General features: G+C 35.4%; 1 long non-coding RNA gene across 1 annotated transcript in view; it reads left to right on the plus strand.

The window, feature by feature from the left end:
• LOC109267614 (uncharacterized) overlaps nt 1–9,401 on the plus strand; it is a 56,728-nt gene extending 47,327 nt beyond the window's left edge. The window contains exons 2-3 of the long non-coding RNA XR_002080198.2: nt 7,054–7,207; nt 9,031–9,401. This is a non-coding gene — a long non-coding RNA (uncharacterized LOC109267614). The remainder of the gene's footprint in view (nt 1–7,053; nt 7,208–9,030) is intronic.
• The last annotated feature ends 13,485 nt before the right edge of the window (nt 9,402–22,886 follow it).

Genomic DNA, 22,886 nt, shown 5'->3' on the forward strand with positions numbered 1-22,886 from the left:
AAGAAGTTAACTCCTAATCTCTTCCCAAAGGGACTAACTTCATATAAAACAGAACTTGGAGAGGTTCTGCTTAAAGGCAGAATAGTAAATGTTGTGGCAAAAGGGAATGGGAAGAGATTCAAGGTAAGGATAAATTGTAAGCTCTAGTTTTCAGGAAATAAGACAACACCTTCTCCCACCCCCTTTAAATTGTTAACAAATTATATTTATACATTGTGTTCCCATTAACATAGTTTCAGAATGACTATTTTATGCATTTGTCTTTTAAATCATGTAGAAAATAAAACAAGTGTTACAACTGAAGAATGTATTGGCACTGGCTTTTAAATTTATCTATGTAGTTTACCTTTACCAATGTTCTTTATGTCCTCATATGGCTTTGAGGTATTGTCTAGTGTTCTTTCATTTTAGACTGAAGGATTTTCTTTAGCATTTCTTGTAGGTCAGGGCTATAGGCAAAAAACTCTCTTAACTTTTGTTTCTGGGGATGTCTTAATTTGTGCATTTCTAAAGGATGGTTTTGCCAGACTTGCAATTTTTCCTTCATATTTTTTTTCTTTAAAACTTTAAATATTTCATCCCACTGCCTTTTAGCCTTGATGGTTTCTTATGAGAGGTTTGCTAATAATCTCATTGAGAATACCATATACATGACCAGTCACTTTCTCTGGCTATTTTTGATATTTTCTGGTTTTCTTTGTTTTTCACTTGATTTTAATGTGTCTGAGTGTTGATCTCTACATTATTCTGCCTGGAGTTTGTTGAGATTTTTTTGGTATGTGTAGATTCATATCTTTTATCAAACTTGCAAGGTTTTCAGCCATTACTTTTTCAAACAGTGTTTCCTCACTTTTCTTTCTAAAGGACTCCCATACAGTAATACATTGATCTGCTAATAGTGTCCAGACAATCCCTCAGACTGTTTACTTTTCCTCATTCTTTGTTCTTTCTGGATCTAAGACCGGAGAATTTCAATTGTTTATCTTCAAGTTCACAGATTTTTTACCTGCTCATGCCTGCCATTGAATACTTCTAGGGAATTTTTTATTTCAGTCATTGTAATTTTTTTCAGTTATTGTAATTGTTTAATGTCTATTTATTTTTGAGAGAATGAGAGAGAGAGAGAGAGAGAGAGAGAGAGAGAGAGAGAATGACAGGGAGAGACAGAGGGAGGCAGAGGATCCTAAGCAGGCTCTGTTCTGACAACAGAAAGCTTGATGAAGGGCTTAAACTCATGAACCGTGAGATCATGACTTGAACCAAACTCGGATGCTTAATCGACTGAGCCACCCAGGCACCGCTGGTTATTGTAATTTTTACTTCCAGTGTTTCTTTTTTATTCCTTTTATAATATTTTTATCTCTTTATTGATGTTCTCATTTTGCACATACATCACTTTTCAGATTTCCTTTACTTCTTTGTCCATAGTCTTCTTTAGCATTTTGAGTATATTTAACACAGTTGCCTTAGGTATTTATCCAGTAAGTATAATGTTTAGACTTCTTTAGGGCCAGATTCTGTCAACTTTTTGTTTTCCTTTGAATGGGCCAAACTTCATTATTTCTTTGTATGACTTATGATTTTTATTGTCATTTTTATTTTGTTGAAAATAAATGTTGAATATCGTCATGTAGCAATGCAGGAAATCAAATTTTTCTCTTCTCCAGGATTCTCTGTTGATAACCATTGAGGGCTTCAGTCATCCGACTGTTTGGCGGTGTTTCCAAACTATTTTTGCCGAGATTGTGTTCATTGTCAAGTATCAACACTGAATTCTGTCTATTTTCTCAGTTGTCAGTCAGTGACCTGACAGAGATTTCCTTAAATTACTAGAGCCAAGAGGATGAGCATAAATACCACTCTCTTAGTTTTTTGCAGCTTGGCACTAAGTTTGATCACTTCCTCGTCACTAAGATGCACTGCATAAAACAGCCTTAGCTTTTATCAGCATGTTGAGCAGAGTCCAGAACCTATATGTCTGTCAGAGGTGCAAGCCTAGGGTTCTCTCTGGTCTTTTCTGATCATGTGTCCAGTTCTGGGCACTACGTCTACTTCAGGAAATGAGATGGGTCTTCTGAACAAGTATTCCCCCAAGAAACTTTATTCCGAGGCTTTTTTTCCTTTTTTTGGAGGGTGGGGGGGGGGCGGTAGGTTTTTGGTTTGTCTGCTACTTGTTCTGTCCACCAGGTTCTTATTTCTATGATAGGTCTTTAATCACCTTTCTAGTTTTTTCTATGAAAATTGATCTATTCATGTTTTCCACAACTGGGGTAAATTTTAATAATTTTTATTTTACCTGTAAAATATATATTACTTCTTAGGTTTTCAAATTTGTTTCAATAGAGCTGCATGTAGTATTCTCTTACAATTATCATCCTTCTTATATCCATAGTTATATCTTCTGATCCCCAACATTGCTTATTTTTTTTTGCTTGCTCCATCTCTTCAGTTCCTTCACACCTTCTCTCCTTCCCTCTCTCGCTCGCTCTCTTTCTTACTTACATGAAGGTTCAAGGGAGGATTTATTTGTTCCCTTTTCTATTTTTTATTTTTCTATTTAATAAATTTCAGCTTTTTTCTCTTTTTATTCCTAGTTTCTAATTATTTTTTATTTTAATATATTTCTCAATTTTACTGTTATTTCTTTTTTTTTTTTATTTTTTTTTAACGTTTATTTATTTTTGAGACAGAGAGAGACAGAGCATGAACGGGGGAGGGTCACAGAGAGAGGGAGACACAGAATCTGAAATAGGCTCCAGGCTCTGAGCAGTCAGCACAGAGCCTGACGCTCGAACCCACAGACCGTGAGATCATGACCTGAGCCGAAGTCGGACGCTTAACCGACCGAGCCACCCAGGCGCCCCTACTGTTATTTCTTAATAAAAACATTTAAAGGCATGTTGTAAACTCTTTCTTTGGCACAACTTTCTTTGTGTGCAAAGATTCTATTATGAAATTTTTATTGCTTTCCATATAGTTTGATTTTTCTCCTTTTCTTTCTTTTTTTAGAAATGTTTATTTTGAGAAAGAGAGAAAGCACAAGCAGGGGAAGGGAAGAGAGACAGGGAGAGAGAGTATCCTGAGCAGGCCCTGCTCTGTCAGCTTGGAGCCCAGTGCTGGGCTTGATCCCATGAACCATGAGATCATGACCTGAGCCAAAATCAAGAGTCAGATGCTTAACCAACTGAGCTACCCTGGCACCCTGTTTTTTCTTTTTAATTTCCTCTTAAATTTAAGAGCTATCTGGGAATGTGTTTCTAAATTCAAAATATTAAGTTTTTATTATTAATTTCTAATTTTTAGATTATAGTCAGAGAATGATTTTTTTCTAAGTTTATTTTGAGACAGTGAGAGAGTGGGGGAGGGGCTGAGAAAGAGAGCACGAGTGAGAGTGAGAGCGAGAGCAAGAGAGAGAGACAGAGAGAGAGAGAGAATTCCAAGCATGCTCCACACTGTCAGCATGGAGCCCTATGTGGGGCTCAAACTCATGAGCCATGAGATCATGACCTGAGCCGAAATCAAGAGTCAGACACTTAACTGACTGAGCTACCCAGGCACCTCCAGAGAATGTGATTTTTAAAAATTTGTTAAAGTTTCTTTTTGGCCAAGTACATGTGTAACTTATGAAAATGTTCAATGGATTATAAATAAATAATGTCCCTTAAATCATAAGTGCATATGTTTGTATTACATGAAATTATATGGATCTACTGAGTCAAGGTTTTTGATTGACTTATGCTGTTCCCCTAGCTTTTTTTTTTTTTAAAACCAGGAGTGAAGGGATTTATACATCTGTCCAATACACTACATGTATAGTTCAAAGTCTTTCTCTAAAATTTCATTTTTAACATCTCTTTCTAAAACATTTTATATAGTCATATGCAATGTTTTTGAGCCATAGACGTTATAATTGCTGTATCTTTATAAATTGTGTCTTTTATAATTATATGATGTTTATTTTTATTTTGTTTACTTCTTTTAATAGTGAATTTTAAATAGTGATTTTTCAATATCGATATTTCAATTTTGAATTTTTTTGTTTTGCTTAGATTTAACTGGTGTTTCTTGGTCTATCTCCTTAATTTCTAAACCATCTTTGCCACTATATTTTAGGTGTGTGTGTGTGTGTGTGTGTGTGTACGTGTGTGTATGTGTGTTAATAAAAAGTATGTAGATTTTATTTTAACAGCCATTTTTTACTATCTTTTTTCTCCGGTTTGGAGAAAATGGTCTGTTTCCTGTCAGTATAAGGAGTCATGCTTATTCATTCCATCTAATAGAGTCCATCTAATAGATTAAATTTACTTAAAAATTTTTTTTAACATTTTATTTTATTTTATTTATTTTTTTGACAGAAAGAGACAAAACATGAACAAGGGAGGGGCAGAAAGAGGGAGACACAGTATTCGAAGCAGTCTTCATTTCAGGCTCTGAGCTGTGCACACAGAGCCAGCCATGGGACTCCAACCCACAAACTATGAGATCATGACCTGAAGTTGGACGCTCAACTGACTGAGCCACCCAGGCGCCCCAGATTAAATTTACTTTGCATTAGTCTTCTCTGTTTCTAGTTCTACTTTTTTTTCTTTGCTAGTTGGATCAAATTATTATTCTTTTCATTTATTCCTCATGTTTAGTGAAAGTCCTACCTTACTCCTCTCTTCTGTTAATATCTACCTTCCCACTCTCATAACCACACCCATATCTTTAATAGTGTTTGAAAATAAAATACAAATGCATTCTCCCACAACATAAACTATCCCCCATTTCTTTTGAACACAAATAAGATGAGAGATCTGTAAAGTATTTTTACTCTCCCCTACACCCCTTCCTTCCCACCCCCACCTCAGTCCACCAAGTGTCTTTCTTCTCTCTCCAACCTCACCCCCAATTTCTACATTTTGCTGAAGTAGATTAGAAATCTTTATTCTAGAATGTTTGGACTATATCAGGATTTTCCTTACATCATTTTTCTTCCAACTCAAGGTTTTAAAGCATTTATATATAAGTTTATTTATATATAAGTTTATATATAAGGACATTGTTAGTGTCCTCTTTTGGATCAAAATACCTGTAGTCCATATTAGCCTTTTCACTCAGACTTAAAAGTAGAGGGGAAGTGAGTTTCTCTTAGGGCACATGTTTCCAATACTTTTATTTGTAAAACATTGTTTTAAATGTGAAGTATCATTTCATGGTATATGCCCATTCTATTGTATATTCAGATCTCATCACTATCTAACATGTTTATATTTCAGTTATTTATCTTGTCTATTGACCCTCTTACTCTGTGAAAAGGGCCTCATATAAGGTCCATTAAGACAGAGATTTTTGTCTTAATTGTTCACTGCTGTATCCCTAACACCTGCCACCGTACCTGGCACATATGGGAACTCAGATATTATTTGAATGAATGTATAAAATAATTGAATGTGTATCAAAGTGTAGATATGATTTTTTCTTTTTCTTTTACATGTTTTTAAAGTGTTTCTAAAAGAAATATTTCTAACTTTAAGAAATCAAAGTAAACTTTTTTCTTCTTCCTTCCTTTTCTCCCTTTTTTCCCTCCATCCCTCCCTCCCTCTTTCCTCGCTTAATGGAATAGACTTCCTACACCAGACCTAGATCTGAGGCTAGGATTTGTTGGATATTACCTGAATGTTTTTAGAGATATCACTTAACTTCTCTAAAAATTTTATCCTATAAAGTAGAGATGATAAAAAGTGCTTTTCCATACCACAAGGTGGGTGTGCATACCAAATATAACAATGCATACAAAAGGACTTTTAAATATATCGTTGTCATGCATGCATTAAATATCACACCCTGATTGGAAATTTCTTTTGTTGCATGTTGGTGAGAATCACAGGCACAGCCTAAAATGTATACTACTTAAGGGATAGGGAAGATATGTTGGGTTTATGAAGTGATTGGCCAATGCTTTTCCTTCAGCCCAGATTGTTCTTTCCCAAATATTCATAAGGCTCACTCTCTTACTTCATTTGGACAGTGTTCACATGTCTCTTCAGAGAGGACTTTTTTTTTTTAACACAGAAGTCTCTTCTGGTCAATCTCTATCACTTTGCCCCGCTATACATTTTATGATAGTACTTAACACTTTTTAACATATTATATACCCATTCTTTATTGCCTTCCTCATTCACTTTGACGTAAACTCCAGAACAGTACATATTTTTACTTTTTACCCACTGTTGTGTTCCCAGTGCCTAGAATAGTGCCAAGCAGGTGGGGATCCTTTAATAATTTTAATCAAATGAGTAATTTAATAGTTGAAAAAACCATCACTAACTAATGAATAAGTTTAATTTGTCTCAGTTACCCAAATAACTTGTTTATTTTTGCCAAGACTTGTTAGAAAAAAGAGAACTAACAATTTTGAAGAAAACAGAATTCCTGGAAAATTGAACTTCCATATTAGAAAAAATTTTAAATAGAAAACCGTTTACTTGATGCTTATTTTGTTTTATATTTTCCTCAACTTTTATTACTTTCAATAGAATCAGTTGTTCAAAATGAAACAAAATTATTTCAAGTTTACATCTTTGTAAGAACTTTTCCTATTATATAGTATGTATGCATATATACATATTGTCATACCACATGTCATGAAAAGAATGGTTTTTCAGATTTTTGCCAGTCTCATCACATTCATAATTTTTGGCCACAGCCACCTACCTCTCACATGTCATTTTAATTTTCACTAATCCAATTTAAACCAACTGTCTCTACTATTTTTAACTTATCCTTATCCTTAGTACTAATACTTATGAAATCTCAAGTTTGATTGTTATAATTTTTAAATATACAGTAAGTTAAATATATGGTTATTAAAACAAAAAGCTCTTCTATGTATGCCCCAGTTATGCCCAGTGCAGTAGAATTTGTGACTGAGTAATGGAGAATATGGCAATGGTTTATAGCAGCAAGTGAATATCCATGTGTCAGTGAAAGCTCTCTGCGGCTTGATTTATTCATGTGAAAAGTGAGAGAATGAAATGGGTGGGCACTAAGTTCTTGGTTTTCTTCTCATAGCCTTTCTTCAAACAGTGCTGACTGGATCTAGGAAGACTTCCCAAGAAAGACTGAAGCTAGTTTCCTGGCACCCCAACTCATCCATGAGTAAGGAAATTACTCCCCAGGACAAGGATAAAATAAGGATTTTATTATGGAATTCCAACTAGATCACGTAAGTATTAAGTACATCTGCACACGTAGAATGAAACAGAAATACAAAGCAATTAACTATTATTCCTACAACATACCTCATTTCTCTGGAAATTTTCTTATACTTTTTGGGAGGATTAAATTATCTGGATGAGCATTTTCCATTTACCCCCTACTTATTAGAACCACTTGATTTTAGTGACGTGTTCTCAACTAGAACATTCCTGAGGACCATATCCAGATCGAGCAGCCAACCAAGGGCATTTTCACATGCAACAAAAACTGTGCTAAATGCCATCAAGGGCACCAATGCTAATTCTAAGACTTAAGCTGCGCTGGGGAAGATGTGGCCATCCATAAGCACCTCACAATCATTGCAAAGTTTTCATAGGAATGACAATATTGAAACCACACATTTTTATACACTTGTTATTTGATATACTACATAAACTGACATACTACTCTTTGATATCTATATCTATATCTATATCTATATCTATATCTATCTCTCTCTCTATATATATATCTTCCTATTTTTATAAATGCTATTTAATTTTTGCAACAATTCTGTGTGGAAGAGTAGCTGTCATTAATCCCTTTTGTGCTTTAGGATTTGTAAAAGAATACTGCAAGTTCCAAAGTATCTATGGGGCAATTTGGTTCTCATTGGTGTCCTTCAGCCCAATGGGCATAAAACTGTTTATTTCTAGAAAATAAGTAATAAAGTATAAAATATGAAAATTAAAACTATATTGATAGGGAAAATAGGAGGAAATACTTGAAATAAAACTGTCCTAGGAATTCTGGTGACCTGGTTGTATGGCTGCTACTTAGAGAAAGATGGGAAAGTGGGATTTAGTGCTTCCATGATTCTATTAGTTTCCTGATCACTTAGTTGAGCCATTTTGTTTACAAGTTTCAGAAAGCTAATTCAAACTAGTTTATGCAGCTAATAAGAATAAAAATGAAAATAAAATAATTTATTAAGTCACGTAACAGAGAAGCCCATGGGTAGGGCTGGTCAAGCAGGTTAAGTCCTGGCATTCAAATATTATTTTCAGGGCCTTCTCTCTCTCTCTCTCTCTCTCTCTCTCTCTCTCTCTCTCTCTCACACACACACACACACACACACACACATCCTCATAAGCAGGCCATCTCCACACACTGCCATGAGCAGCTAGAGATTATATAATCTTTTATCTTTAACAAGGCCATCAGAAAGTTTATCTTTTTAATGCATAGATTAAATAGATTATATAGATAAAATTCCTGGAATTCTATTGCTTGAAAACAATATAGAATCTGTGCAACATAGAACATAGCATAATCCCTTGAACAAAAGGGTTGGTAGGTGTCATCTATTTTTCAGCTCACCCTCACGCACTGACACTAGGTGAGGGAAGCATCCCTCAAAGCACATCAGAGTGCTTTCACCAGAAGAAAGGGGAGATGTGTGCTCTCAGATAAGGTGAGACAAAAACGTGTCCAGTAGGCTTGTGTTCTGCCAGTCACTAAGGGTTGGTGGAATGTCCACAAGCAGTTACAACTCCAGAGGGGAATCCCAAACCTCAGAAAGCCTTGAGTAGACCATAGAAAATTCCAGAGAATATAGCAAATATATTTTATAACTTAGGATTTTTATCTTCATACCTTTGAACTTATTTCTTGAAAAGAGAAGTTCTACTCTATAACTGCCCCAAGGGCTGTGTGTGGATCATGCTGCATGCTGTCCCTAGAAATGGTGCTAGGAGAGCAGGGAACAGGCAAGTGTCCTTCAAGGTAGGATGAGTTGTTGCTGCCCCGGAGTTTGGTAATGGAACTCACTGCTAGCGGGACCCATTTCAGAGAAGAGCCCTTGCAGATGGGAGCAGCTGTTGGGAGCCTGTGCTGGGAGCCACTGCCAAGAAAAATTGCCAGAAGCTGCTGCTGGGAAGCCACTGTGGGAGCAGAGGGAATTGTCAGGAGTCTCAGCCTTCTTCATCATACCATTGGAAGTAACCACAGAGGTCAAGCAAGAAAGTGATTGTGTTTCTCTCTAAATACCATGTGTGTACATCTGTATCTACATTGACATTTAGATATAGATGTCAGTATCTTACATATTTCTTTGTGTTCCATTCCACAGTAGAGGATCAACTTTGTTCCTTTCATTACTTACTTAGTTAATATTTATGTATGCCCTCTCTGAAAAAGATGAAATAAAAAGAAAAATTTCAGGGGTGCCTGGGTGACTCAGTAGGTTAAGCGTCTGACTCTTGGTTTCATCTCAGGTTGTGATCTCACTGTTGGTGACTTCAAGCCGTGCTGACAGTGCAGAGCCTGCTTAGGACTCTCTCTCTCTTTCTCTCTTTCTCTCTCTCTCTCTCTCTCTCTCCCCCTCCCTTCCCCTCCCCTGCTGGTGCGCTCTCTCTCTCTCTCTCTCTCTCTCTCTCTCTGTCTCTCTCTCAAAAATAAATAAATAAATAAACTTAAAAAAAATTAACTTTGTACTGTTGTGATTGCCATCTAGTGGAGAAAAGAAGTATGTAAATAAATGTTTAGAATGCAGTGTAACAGGAGTAGTTATAAATGTCTTTGGAAGCCCAAGGGAAAAGCTGCCTTTGCCTGAAGGACTTCAGTAAGGCTTTATGGAAGAGGACACATTTCATCTGGGTCTTATTGAATGGAATGCCCAGAAATTCTAACAGGAGTACAAACCTGTTGTAGAACTAGAAACCAGGCTTGTTCATGTTTCAAAGTGTCACCTAGGGAGCGATGGTTGTGTACATCACAACTTAAATGAAGAAATAAAGTAACCAGCTCTCAAAAGCATATAGGTTAAGTGCCAGGTAAATATTTTGGAAAATATATTTCATGGAGTAAAAGAATATTTCTAATGTTTGATATGTACTTCATAATACATAGTTTCCTCCCAAAGTTTGATATGATCTATTCCTAGATAAGGTAGATTAAAATTAATAAATATAATTGATTTTACCTTATGCTTTTCTAATCCCTATTCCTTCTCCCTCACATCATTTTTCTAGATTTCTTCTCCAGAAGCAGGAAAAACATGGCCCCATTGCCTGATTGTTATCGTTTAAGAAACTACTATTTAAAAATTTTTAAATATTTATTTATTTTTTAAAAAATGTTTTATTTCTTTTAAGACAGAGAGAGACAGAGTATGCGTGGGGATGGGGCAGAGAGAGAGGGAGACACAGAATGTGAGGCAGGCTCCAGGCTGAGCTGTGAGCACAGAGCCCGACGTGGGGCTCAAACTGAGGAACTGTGAGATCATGACCTGAGCTGAAGTTGGATGCTTAACTAACTGAGCCACCCAGCTACCCCAATGTTCATTTATTTTTGAGAGAGAGACAGAGCACAAGCATGGGAGGGGCAGAGAGAGAGAGGGAGACACAGAATCTGAAGCAGACTCCAGGCTCTGAGCTCAGCACAGAGCCCAATGTGGAGCTCAAACCCATGAACCATGAGATCATGACCTGAGCTGAAGTCTGGCACTGAAGTCCACCCAGGTGCCCCAAGAAACTACTATTAAATAACAATAGATCTTCAGCATTCAATTAAAGTTATGTCATAGACACCATACTATGTAATTTATAGCTATTAAGTTGCTTGATCCTACCTTTAAAATACTATAAGGATTGTAGCATCAGTAATCTCTTTTTATAGTAAACAAGCTGAAGATTTACAATTTTAATCAAGTATCATGATTGGTGACAATGCTACTATCCTAGCCAGGCTCTCTAATTTCAAATGATCCAACACTAAAGTAAAGTAACTAAAAATCAGAGAAAAGCAGTTGTTTTAAGGATGTCTGTTTTAAGATGGCTATTTTAGTACTTTCTTAGCTTGAGTAAAATAATTTTGTCCTCCCAAATATGTTTCCTCATTTATAAAACGATGCCAAATGTCTTACTATCATGTCTCATGCTTTCTTTTTTTTAATTTTTTTAACGTTTATTTATTTTTGAGACAGAGAGAGACAGAGCATGAACAGGGGAGGGGCAGAGAGAGAGGGAGACACAGAATCTGAAATGGGCACCAGGCTCTGAGCTGTAGGCACAGAGCCCTACGCGGGGCTCGAACTCACAGACCGTGAGATCATGACCTGAGCCGAAGTCGGGTGCTTAACCGACTGAGCCACCCAGGCGCCCCTCATGCTTTCTTTATCCAAACATCTAAAGACAAGACTGAAACTACGGTCATGCAGAAATATTTTTAGTGATTCACAAGTCAACATAGATCTCAGATAAGCAAATACCAATTCATCCTGGAGCAGAACAGGTGCATTCTTTTTTTTTTTTTTTTTTAAATTTTTTTATTTTTAATTTTTTTATTTTTTTTTCAATATATGAAATTTATTGTCAAATTGGTTTCCATACAACACCCAGTGCTCATCCCAAAAGGTGCCGTCCTCAATACCCATCACCCACCCTCCCCTCCCTCCCACCCCCCATCAACCCTCAGTTTGTTCTCAGTTTTTAAGAGTCTCTTATGCTTTGGCTCTCTCCCACTCTAACTTCTTTTTTTTTTTCCTTCCCCTCCCCTGTGGGTTTCTGTTAAGTTTCTCAGGATCCACATAAGAGTGAAAACATATGGTATCTGTCTTTCTCTGTATGGCTTATTTCACTTAGCATCACACTCTCCAGTTCCATCCACGTTGCAACAAAGGGCCATATTTCGTTCTTTCTCATTGCCATGTAGTACTCCATTGTGTATATAAACCACAATTTCTTTATCCATTCATCAGTTGATGGACATTTAGGCTTTTTCCACAATTTGGCTATTGTTGAGAGTGCTGCTATAAACATTGGGGTACAAGTGCCCCTATGCATCAGTACTCTTGTATCCCTTGGGTAAATTCCCAGCAGTGCTATTGCTGGGTCATAGGGTAGGTCTATTTATAATTTTCTGAGGAACCTCCACACTGTTTTCCAGAGTGGCTGCACCAGTTTGCATTCCCACCAACAGTGCAAGAGGGTTCCCGTTTCTCCACATCCTCTCCAGCATCTATAGTCTCCTGATTTAGAACAGGTGCATTCTTGAATGTGGAAGCTAAACCATCTTGGTTGTTAGTTTGTAAGCCTTTTCAACTGCTTATTAATTTCTTCCAGTTCATCTCCAGCCTCATAAAGTTTTATAAGCTCTAAGTGAGCCTTTCCAAACACTGAAGAAACTCTAGAAATGGAATTCCATCTCAGTCTTAAGTGCTTTTATTAACATGCAATAAAATTAAACATCATGTAATCTCGTTTATATGTAGAATCTAAAAAAAATGAAATTAAAAAACCCAAACTCACAGAAAAAAAAAAGAGATCAGATTTGTGGTTACCAGCAGTGGGGTTGGGGGAGGGGTAATCAAATGAAACTAGTCAAAGTACAACCTCTCAGTTACGAGATAAATAAGTACTAGGGATGTCATGTACCACATGATGACTGTAATTAACACTGCTATATGGCATATTTGAAAGTTGTTGAGAGAGTAGATCTTAAGAGTTTTCATCACAAGGTAAAAAACCTTTTTTTTCTTTTTTTCTTGTATCTATATTAGATGATGGATGCTAACTAAACTTACTGTAGTATAATCATTTCTCAATATCTGTAAGTCAAATCATGCTTCTGTACACTTTAAACTTACATAGTGCTATATGTCAATTTTACTTCAATAAAACCAGAAAAATAGAACCAGTTTTACCGAGTAGCTGATACAGGAAGAGTAGATGGGGGATCTGCTAATTAGGTCATGAGCTATATATAATATGACAGTTTATCTGTTTTAATAAAGTATCTTATAAAATAATGTAACAGCTGTTAGGTCTCATTCCAACTCCCACTCTTATATTGGGCATTACAGCTTAAAGCTAAACACTTTAATGCTTCCCAGCTTCCTTATTTAGTTGACCGCCAACCAAGTGTTGAATAGACATGGCAAGCAGGCACAGTGGTCTAGCAACGAGAATTGTGGGGGTAGACGTATGAAAAGTAGAGGTCCTGTCCAGGTTTGGCTGGTTTGCTGTATGCACGGTATTGCTGGGACAGAAAGCCTCTCTGGACCTATCAGATTCCTAGTCTGTAGAAAGTGACTGGTGATCCCTGCCATCTGTATCCCTTATGAGACTAAAGCATAGTGGTTAAAGTCAGAAGACATCACAGTTATAAGGTGTTCATTTTTTTCTTTTCCCAATGGCCATAAATAACTGCAATTTATCCCTCTTTCTTGATCAGTGCAGATTCTCTGAAAAGGTATTGTAAAACCATTAATGGTATTGGTTATCAGTTTCTTTGTAAGAAATTATCACAACCACAACCATCTATTATTTCACATCTTTCTCCAATTATATGATTAGGAAAGTCCTTGGTACTATTTACCTTGGTTCAGATAACCCCCACAAAAGTTACAATTAACTAAAGTCAGTTATCACAAGTGACTGAATAGGCCATTGCAAACTACAAAAGCCCAAATTAAATGCATACCTATCTTTGTCAACCACTGATGAAACAAAGGACAAGGCGGTTTGTACACTCCATTACAATATTTTACATGTATCAAGGCTCTGCTCCTCAATGGCACCACCTCCAACCTTATGTACTTAGATGCTCCTGGGCTTGGAGGTGGTAGAGTGTGGGTAGAAGAAAAAACAAACACCTGTAAAACAGAATAAACCTACATGTACCTGAAGGATGACAAAAAGATGATTTGCTTTTAAGTAAGTTATGTTCTCAAACTATGAAGAGTTTATCATTCCAAATCCCAAATTAGAGCTGCAATAACTCTGACCTTGTGATGTTCCTAGAGTTGGGTTTCAGAGCCAATTATAGAACTCTGGCTTCTGATGCTATTTGAAGAGCTCTTTGTGCCTGTAAAGCCTAATAGACTTATCTACTGAGAATAGATACCTGAATATTTCGTAGGAGTCTATTCTGGCAGTTCAACCTTTGGTTAGCATTGGAACTTTGTCAGCACATAATAATAAGGGTTCCTTCCTTGACTAAAACACAAAAATAGGATTGAGCAGACAAAGGAGGTAAAAAACATAGACAGTATTCCTATCTTTGGACACCAGCATCACTTTATTTCCTGTGGGTCAGTCTCTGATAGTGACCTACAGTGAGGTTTCCTAATATTTAATTAGTGAAAAGTCCTTTGGGATTCTGACGGCTGGTTGACTGACAGTCCTCATTTTTGTTGCTTTGAGTTTTCTTTTTTCTTTTATTTCTCTAGGAGGTATTTCAATAGGAAATTGGAGAGGCTGCACTGTAAATGTCTTCTTCAGTGAGCAAAGTGTGTTTAAAATAAGTACCCCTCAAATGACCTCTCTAACCACAGAAACAAAAATAAGCAAAAAATCTTCTGCTGGAGGAGAGACACCAAAGAAACAAAACCAAAACAGACATTTGGAGAAACTAGAAGAGAGAAAATTACAGCATGATTTTGCACCTAGAACAAGTACTGTCTCGTGAGATATATATATGAATTAAATTTTACTGCAACAGTATGATGAAGAAATGGCTGTAATTGGAGAGAGAAAATAAAAAAAGGAAACGAGACTGGAAAAAGGGAAGACATCAGCAACATCAACAGTACACAAGTTGTAATGAAACAAAGGGAAACAGATTCATTGACAGCAGATGGAATTAATCAAACATTTATCAGGCGCCTGATATAGCAAAGAAATGGGCTAAAATGCCCAGAGTTTAAACTGATTAAGGTCTACTTTCTTATAACAGCTACATTTTATTGAGAGCTTACTATGGACGAAAACCTTACACACTTTATAAAAACATTTTCAATATTTTTATTTATTTGGTAGAATAATTTCATGTTATCAAAGAGGCAACTGAAGCTCAAGGCGTGTAACATTCTCAAGGACACAACAGCAGTAAAAGATATAACTAGAATTCAAAAATGGATTGAATTCTAAAATCCATTTTCTCTCCAGTATACTATGCGAACTTCTCAAAGTCAGGCATCAGACAAGTTTACAAATAACACAAGAAGTGATCATGGGAATCGCTGGAAAGAATCAGGAAAACAAACAAACAAAAAACTAACATGAATATGGTACCTTAATGGTAATACTAGTGTTAGCATATATGTTTTTCAATATTATCCTAATCTTACTGAGGCATAGTCAATAATTGATAGTTATCATGATAATCCCAAACCATCAAAGAAAAAAAAGCTCAGTTTTGTTTTATACACTCTATTTCCTAAAGAATAAAGTGCAAGATAATTTAGAACTTCCTGTAGAATTTCTTCAACTTCCCACAATCTCACCTGCAAACGTATCTAAGTTTGAGCTTGTCGCTATTTCTTTTCTCACCTACCAGAGGAGAAGTTTCCTTCCTCATTCATTACCTAAGTCAGTAATTATTTATTGAGTCCATGCCGTGGTCTATGCTGGACTCTAGGGAGAAAATGAAAAAAGAGAGACAAGATTCCTGTCCATATGGATTTACATACTAGGAGGGATAGTTAACAAACAGATGTTATATATAATGTTTAATTTTTATTCATTTTGAGAGAGAGAGAGAGAGAGAGAGTGAGCATGCACAAGTGGGAGAGGGGTGGAGAGAGAGAGAGAGAGACAGAGAGAGAGAGAGAGAGAGAGAGAGAGAGAATCCCAAGCAGACTCCACACTGTCAGCACAGAGCCCAACGGGGAGCTCGATCTCACCAACTGTGAGATCATGACTTGGCCAAAATCGGTCGCCTAACCGACTAAGCCACCCAGGCGCCCCTGCAGATTATATATATTATATAATATAAAGATATCATATAAATAATAATCATAACTATTTTATATATATTTAGCATATATATTTACATACGTTTAGATGATTGTTATTTATAGCATACTGTATTTATGATACTTATATACTTAATTTCTAGTTTTAGCAGACACAGGGGATATTAAATTATATTAAGTATTTTGCAGCATGCCTGGATGAACCAAGGAGCCAGGCTTAGAGGATGTGCAGTAAGGACTAACACACAACCCATGCCATGCCATGGCTTTATAAGTGATCCCAATGTGCCACCACTGGAAACTGACACCACAGTTTACAACAGTGATACTGTTTCATCATCACTATTCCTGAAAAGCAAAACGTTCTGGTTATATCCTCACCAAGAGATGGATTTTGCGTTACTCTTTCATTTTCTGATCTGAAGTTTCACACAGGCACATTGACTGCAAATTCTAAGTCACATGTCTCTCTGTCTTAGATGCAAGAGATCTTGGAAAAGTGAGTTCTGGCTTCTGAATCTTGGAGAGATGGGATTCAGAAAGTGGGACATTCCACAAATACAAGAAGGTTATCAAAAGACACTGAGCGCCCTGTAAAAAACACAGCTGTGACAGGTGCTCCTTGCTGTGTCCCCAGTTCCCAGGCTCCTCCTTTCCTTAGTAGCCAAACTCTTACTAACCAGACTGAGTGCCAATGTGGTCCACTAACAGTGCTTCCTGCTTCCCCCAATTCCTTGCAGTGAGGAGTCACCATCTGACACATTTGGAATTGATGAGTAACAGGGAAAGTCTTTGGGGGATTTTAGGAAAAATATTTCCTTTCTTTATGCAAATAATGCCCCTATTAATTTTCCTCTTCTTTTTGGATCCACCTTGCAGCCATGACCTTAGATATGGGATTGCTGAGTCAAATAGTAAATGCGTAAAGTCTATTCCGAAAGGGTTGTACCAGTTGAATATCCATGAGAAATGCACCAGAGTATCTGTTTCCTCATTATCTAGCCAAAATATGTCAAACTTTTAAATTTCCCTTAACCTCATGGGTGAGAAATAGTATCTATGGTATAGTTTTAATTTGTGTGTTTGTAACTATGAGTGAGAGCAAAAATTCTATCCCATACTTAAAGGCTATTCATATATCTTTTTCACACTCTTTCTGTGTCGTATCTTTGCCATTTTTCTATCAGGTGTTTTTGTTTGTTTATTTTTGTTTTTGTTTTATACTTCATTCCATCCATTTTTAAAAGTGTTTCATATATTCTGGATAGAAGCATTATGTTGCAAATATTTGCTTCTAATGTCAGTTGTCCTTTGAATGTGTTTATGGGTTTTTTGTTTGCTATGAATGTTTAAAATATGCTATATAGTCATGTTTATTGACCTTAAATTGTATGGTCTGGATTTTCAATCATAGCTAGAAAACCTTTCCTACACCCAGGTTATAAAGAAATTCACCCCTTTGTTTTTGTTTTTTTAGTACTAACACTGTTTGCTTTTCCTTTTTCCTTTTTCCTTTTTGATATTTAGATTTTTGATTCATTTAGAGTTCTTTGGTAGATCTGAGGTATGTATTTAATTTTGCCTTTTCCCAAGTAACAAAACTATTGTCTAGCACATTTTATTTAAAGAGTATCTTTTTCTCCTGCATTGATTTGAGATGCTACCTTTATCACATGCTGAATTTTCATATGCACTTGGATCTATTTCTGACCTTTATATTCTGTTCTTTTTGTTTATCTATTACTACTCTGGCCTACGTTGTTTTAGTTACAGAGATTTCACAATGTATTTTAATGTCTAGCAAGACTACATGTCTCTCAAGAGTTTTCTATTTCAGTTTTGTCTTGGCTTGCAAATTTGTTTTTTCATACCAACTTTAGTATTAACTTGTCTAACTCCATAAAGTCTTATAGGTATTTTTATTGGGATTGCATCAGCTTTATAAGTCATTTAGGAAGAATTGACATCATTACGATGTTGAGTCATCCTATCCAAGAACAGAAATCTTTCCATTTCTTTACATATACTGTACCTTTGTATCTTTTGGCAGTGGTTTAAAAACTTCCCTTAACCTATATGGGTTTTCATATTTTTTGTTGATTTTGTTCCTAAGTATTTAATCTTTTTTTTTTTTACTATTGAAAAAAGGATTTTTCTCCCTACCATTATGTCCTATTATTTGAATATAGAAAGGTAATTAATTTCTGTGTATTAATTTTTATCTAACTATTACTAAAATTTCTAAGTCTTATTATTGATGCATTAGGGTTTTCTAGGCATACAAAAATTTTATCTTCAAATAGGGGTAGTTTCAGATTTTTAAAAACAATTTTATGTCTCTAATTGATTTCTCTTGTCTATTTGCGTTGGCCAATAACAGCAGTACTAGGTAGAATGGGGTCAAGATTGTGGGCATTGTTGTTTTGTTCTTACTCTCAGTGGAAATATCTTTCAGGTGTATTTAGTAAGTAAGCCTAACTTGGGTTTATATATGTAGTTATGTTAAGAGAGTATCCATCAAGTTCTTTTTTCTTGATTTTTTTTGTTGTTAGAAATAGGTTTTTGTCATAGGATTTTTCAACATGAATAATTTCATGTTTTACTCCTTACATCTATTAAAATGGTGTTATGTTGATGGTTTTAGAATACAGAACAATCCTGCATTCATGTAATAAATTCCACTTGATCATGGAATTTCTTTAATGTGGTTTTTGTCCTCTGCTAGTAGTTTATCAAATACTTTGCATTAATATTCATAAGTGATATTGATTCATAATTTTTGTACTATCAGGTTCAGTTATTTTTGCTATGTAAAAACAATTAGGAAGCTGTCCTTCACTTGTGGTGCTCTAGAACAATTTACAGAGCATTGTGACTACCTATGGTTTTTGAGCATTTCTTAGAAATCTCCTGTGAAACCATCTGGCCTGTGCTCCTGTGGGTTAGTTCCTTGATACCCTTTTCAATTGCCTATACTAAAATTAGTCTGTTTAAGTTTTCATTTTCAAACATGCTGCTTTTGTTCATCTATATTTCACTAGCAAATCATTCAAATACATTTGCATAGAGCCCTGCAAAGTGGCCTCTTAGACTTTCTAAAATTTTCTGCATGTCACTGTTTGCCTCTTATTATTTCTTATTTTGTATATTTGTGCCTTACCTTTTGCTTCTTGATCAAATTATCTTGTGGTTTGTCTACTTTGTTAATCATTTCAAAATTATACCTAATCTATTTCTTTTCTCTACCTCATTAATTCTGTTTTATTAAATTATGATTTCCCTTTAATACTTTGTTTACTTGCTTTTTTTAAGCTTGGAATTTAATTTTATTTAAATTATTTGATTTAATTGATGAAAGTGTATAGTACTATGAATTTTCCTCTGATTACTGTTTTATTTAATTAAAAAAATTTTTTTTAACGTTTATTTATTTTTTGAGAGACAGGGAGAGAGAGAAAATGTGAGTGGGGGAAGGGCAGAGACAGAGGGAGTCACAGAATCTGAGGCAGGGTCCAGGCTCTGAGCTATCAGCACAGAGCTTGACATGGGGCCCGAACTCACAAACTGGGAGATCATGACCTCAGCCGAAGTCGGACGCTTAACTGATTGAGCCATCCAAGCGCACCTGATCACTGTTTTAGACGTATCCCATAAATTTTGATATGTAGTATTTTGTTAGCATAATTTCAGATTTTATTTTCTTTTTTTATCCAGACCTATTTAGTAGAAAATTTTATTAATTTTAAATGAATCTTTAAAAATTTTTTTAAATAATGTTCTATTGCATGGTGGTTAGAAAACATTTTATAATATTTCTACATTATAGAATTTACTAATGTTGACTTTATAACCTAATATGTGATCAATATTTTGTAAACATTCAATTAATATACCTTGTTCCATGGTATACTTGGAAGAAGATCTATTCTGTAGTATCAGAATAAAACATTTGATATATATCTATAAAGTCTGTATGATTGTTTATGTTGTTTAGATCTTTAATGTTAACCAGTATTTATTTTTGTCCACTTTATCCATAGTATACTGAGAATGACATGTTAAAATTTGCTATCATTAGCTTATATCTGTTTTTTTGTGTCTTGACTACTTTTTGCTTTAAAAAGGTAGTTGCTGTTGTTTGTTGCATAGATATTCACAAATGTGATATATTTTTTGTGACTTTTTACTCAACATTTGAAGTTTCCCTTCTATTTATGAGTTTATTTTGGTATAAATAAACATATAAGAAGAAAAAATTACTCATGTAATTTCCAGTCAGTAAATGTAAAAGGAAATATAGGAATATGAAATCACCACTGGGCTTACATCACAGTAACAATTTTTGCAGGCAAGATATACCAATGTATATTGAATATTAAAATTAGTGGATAAAAATTTTAGAGTAAATACACTTTGCATAGTTACAAAGTATCTCTTTCAAGACACTTACATTAAATACAAAGGAACATACAGTAACTTTACAGAAGAGAAGCCCAGCAGACACCATCTAAGCAAGTAATTAGGGTTAACATCACCAGTAACGAGACGTGGTGACATAAATCCCTTGATAAGAAGGAAGCCACAATGCTATGTTTATGAGATTCTTTCCGGACTCATCACCTCGTTTCAACCATGAGAAAACTTAAGACAAATCCAAATTAAGGGACAAGTTACAACATAACTAATCAGTACTCTTCAAAAGTGTCACGATCATGAAAGATGAAAAACAAAAAAGACTGAAATTTTTACAATTAAATGCATTGTGAGACCCTGGATAGTATTAAGATACTATAGAAAAGGACATTCATGGAAAAAAATGGCAGAGTTCAAATAAAGTCTGTAGTTTAATTAGTAATATATTTCCAATGTTAATGATCTGTTCTTGGTAATTTTACCATGGTTATAAAAAATATTAACATGAGAGAAAGCACTTTGAGAGATAAAAGGAAATTATTTGTATTTTATTTAAGCAGGATCTGTGCTGACAGCGCAGAGCCAGATGTGGGCTCAAACTCAAGAACTGTGAGATCATGACCTGAGCCAAAGTCAGAAGCTTAACCAACTAGCCACCCAGGCATCCCAAGAGACTTTTTTAAACAACAGTTTTAGATTAAAAAAAAATTGAGCAGGTAGTATAGAGTAGTATAAAGAGTTCTCATATATTTCCCCTCCCCTCTGTCCCTCCTTGCATTAGTGTGGTACATTTGTTACAATTAATGAACTGCTACTGATGCATTACTATTAACTAGAATCCATAATTTAAAAATACTTTTTGTGTTGTACAGTGTATAGGTTTCAACAAATATGTAATATAATGCATCCACTATTATAGTATCATAGAGAATAATTTCACTGCTCTAAAAATCCCCTGTGCGCCACCTATTTATCCTTTCCTCTCTTCCCCATTCCCCATCCTCTGGAAAGCACTGATCTATTTAGTGTCTCTACAGTTTTGCCTTTTCTAGGATGTCATATCCTTGCAAGGTATCCTTTGGATGGATGTATCACAGTTTGGTTATCCATTCGCTTATGGAGGGACATTTCCATTGCTTCCAATTTTTGACAATTATGAATAAAGCCACTATAAACATTTGTGCGCAGGTGTTTGTGTAGACCTAAGTTTCATCTCAGTTGGGTAAATACCTAAGAGCATGATTCCCATGATGGTATGGTACAACCATGCTTACTTGTGTAAGAAAACTGCCAAATAGTCTTCCAAAGTGGCTGTACCATTTTGCATTCCCACCAGCAATGAATGAGAGTTCATGTTGCTTCACATCCTCGTCAGCATTTAGTATTGTCAGTGTTTTGGAGATTAGTTATTTCTAATAGTTACATGATAATACAAGATCTAATAGTTACATAAACAAGAAAATACTGTTTTAGTTTGCAATCTCTAATGACATATGAGGTTTAGCATCTTTTTATACGTTTTCTTTTTTGCCATCTATATATCTTTTCTGGTGAGATGTCCGTGTATCTGTCCAGATCTTTTGCCCAATTATTAATTACTTTTACTTTTTTAACTTTTAATCACTTTTTAATTGAGTTGTTTATTGTCTTTATTGAGTTCTATGCATTCTTTGTGTATTTTAAATGTGAGTCCTTAATTAGATACATATTTAGCAAATATTTTCTCCCAGTTTGGGCTTGTTTTTTACCTTATTTTTTGAAGGTGCATATTTTAATAAAGAGCAGAGATCAGCAGAATTATCAAATGTTGCCCTTTTTTGCTATACATAGATGTCACTATAAATATTCCAATTTTATTTTAAGTGGGATTAGATATTTTTACAGAACTATCATCAACAGAGTTTTTTTGTTACCCTTGGGAAAAGTGTAATTTAGCTTCAGGGTGTAATTCAAGAAAATGCTACATCCAAAGTTATATAACAGGCAATTTTTCTATTTACTTTCCTCTTCGGTTATAAAAGACTGGGAATGATGTCAATATTATGGATTTTTCAGTAGCAGTTAGGGCAAACTTTGTAATTGAGAATGGACTTCTATTTTGTTTAAAATTTTTTTTTAATGTTTATTTATTTTTGACAGAGAGATAGAGCATGAGCAGGGGAGGGGCGTAGAAAGACTGGGAGACACAGAATCCAAAGCTGGCTCCAGGCTCTGAGCTGTCAGCATATAGCTGGACGCAGGGCTTGAACTCAAGGACCACGAGATGGTAACCTGAGCCAATGTCGGACATTCAACCGACCAAGGCATCCAGGTGCTCCCCCCTCCCTCCGCCCTGGCCCCTCTTTTTAAAAATTTTTCATAATGTGAGAATGGACCTCTTCTATTAACAAAAGCTTGATGATGCCAAGTTTATCTTTCCTCCAAGATCAAGGCCATAGATCTGTCTTTTCACAGAATGACTAAAGCTAGCCCAAAGAAGTCATCTGCTTACTAGTTGTAGCACATCACAGGCCTTTTTAAAGAAATAAAATGTACT

Source organism: Panthera pardus, unplaced genomic scaffold (genome assembly GCF_024362965.1).
Source record: "Panthera pardus isolate Hobbes unplaced genomic scaffold, ASM2436296v1 HiC_scaffold_2, whole genome shotgun sequence".
Classification (NCBI taxonomy): Eukaryota; Metazoa; Chordata; class Mammalia; order Carnivora; family Felidae; genus Panthera; species Panthera pardus.